The sequence below is a fragment of the Mastomys coucha genome, chromosome X (assembly GCF_008632895.1).
Source record: "Mastomys coucha isolate ucsf_1 chromosome X, UCSF_Mcou_1, whole genome shotgun sequence".
In the NCBI taxonomy this organism is placed as follows: Eukaryota; Metazoa; Chordata; class Mammalia; order Rodentia; family Muridae; genus Mastomys; species Mastomys coucha.
Window position 1 is genome coordinate 146,767,835 of NC_045030.1, and position 2,170 is coordinate 146,770,004.

A 2,170-nucleotide genomic window follows, 5' to 3' on the forward strand; every position below is an offset into this window, starting at 1 on the left:
TAAAATGCTCACACAGCCAGATCACTGACATATGAACAGTTTTTTCTTTCTCAAGCCATTTTATGTGGATTTTAGTTCTTTGAAACTTAAAAAGACCTGATTAGAAAAGAAGTTAAAAGAAATGCAAACAACAAAAGCGCATGGTGCACATTAAGGACAGAATAAAGGAAAGACAAGGTTATCTGACTACTTGATTGCTAAAAGCTTTCACAGAAACGAGGAAGATCCTCTAAAATGAGCCCTAAAAACCTCTTTTTTTGTCTTGATCATGGTCTTTTATAATTCAGTCACTTATCTTAGGTCCCTGATGTTGTCATCTGAGAATGAATTCTTGCTTCCAACTTGGTCAATTACAAAGTCATTGGCAGGGAATCAGATGATGAATCTCAGGTGTTGTGTTTTGTTTTTGTTATTTTCTTCTTTCTTCTCCCCTTCTCCCATCCCCGCCTCCAGAAAAGCAAAGCACACACTCACACTATCAACCAACATAAACAAGTTAACAATGGATAAATACAGATAACTATTTGACTAGTAAAACTACACTAATTAATACATGGATATACTTACACAAAGCAAGGTTGTCCATTGTTCTCTTCCCTACATATATTTGCATTTAATTCTAATAAAGGCATTTTAGGACAGTTTTTTTTAATGGCACTGCTGCTTATGACTAAGGAAATAGCTATGAAATACTTCCTTACTCTCTTTTCCATGCAAAAGCAAATTGAGTGCTAAGCCTTTTATTGTTGGGAATAATAGTCATACAACTGTTTGTCTAGCATCTATCAAAAGTCCTTAATAATTCTGGGATTGGTCCTCCTTTCTGTGAACCTCCTAGAGGACTGTTGTCAAGTTCTTCCACTAAGCATGGTAAGACATCTGCAAAGCACATTCACACTACCTACTATAATCTCCAGCCCAGCAATACAGGGCTTTATGTAGGTGAATACAGATAGCAAGGTACATAATCAAGTTCAGTGTGGGTTATTACTGAGAAACAACTTGGAAGCCATAGCTTAATAGTTCGCAACACATGTAACTTAGTGGTTATATTTAATAGCATTCACTCCAGAAATATACTTCTACTAACTATACTGATGCACCCCTCTCAGCAAATGGCATCCATTCCACAGTCCAAAGAAGATAGACAGATGGACTGCAATGGTGTATAAGAACAAAACCAACAAAGGTTCAAGTGGTTATGGTGAGAGAAGTGACATTGTTCAAGATTATATAGAACACTTGCAGTCCTAGAGTGATTAATGTGTCTATTTCTAAAGGAGACAATTGGCATGGAAACACAGGAGAGAAACTGTGGGGTTGTATTTTCTGGGTGATTTTAAGTGTCACTCACGATAGAAAACATATTCAGTGTAAGAGGTCCAGATCCTGTCATCTGTTTGGTCATGTGTGACAGTGCAGGTGCCAGTGGATTTGCATCCTACCATGTGGAAGCCAGCATCAGCTAGCTTGTCAAAAGCTTGTTCCAAGAAAGTGAATTTGAGGTAGTATTGAGAAGTATATCGCTCCGGAGGGCGGTCTGGGTCTCTGCTCTCATTCAGAGTGTCTCCAAACACTTCTTTGGCTAATGAGATCTTACCACATACCATGATTCTGGCCACACGGCGGAATTTGGCATCTGTTTGGCTATCCCTGCCCAGAGTATAGGAGCCTCAATAGCCAATAGTGATGAAACCAGCCTTCTTGAGCTCAGAACCAGGGGCAGCTATCATGGGATTATCAGGGCCACTAATATGAATGATATTGGTTGAAGAGTAATTGAACGTAGTGTCAATGCTGGGTGAGAGCTCTTCTAGATCAATCTGGCATGAGTCATTGCTAACCAAGTTGAGCTTGTTCATTTTAAGAGCCAACATCTTGGCTAGTTCTGGCAGCTTAAAGTATTCTGCTTCTCTATGGAGCCGGCCACACTCTGGAAAGTGATCTGGAAGCACTACTTGCATGTCTCTCATGTAGTCTAGGACATAGCGAAAGAGAAAACCATCTCGATCTATGAAGAATCTCCCTTTGTTGTCCTGGATCAGTGAGCAAGGATTCTTTACACTGAACATTTCCCAGAGCCGGGAACCAGGAATGCTGATCAAAGTAGGATAGCGAGTTATGTACACCTGGCCACCTACATTGAGTTCAATAATCTCGGGAAAACTGC

The 2,170-nt window shown here is 40.0% G+C and overlaps 1 pseudogene; it reads right to left on the reverse strand.

The window, feature by feature from the left end:
* Window positions 1–536: 536 nt before the first annotated feature.
* The window catches only part of LOC116098851, a 5,628-nt pseudogene continuing 3,994 nt past the window's right edge, over window positions 537–2,170 (reverse strand).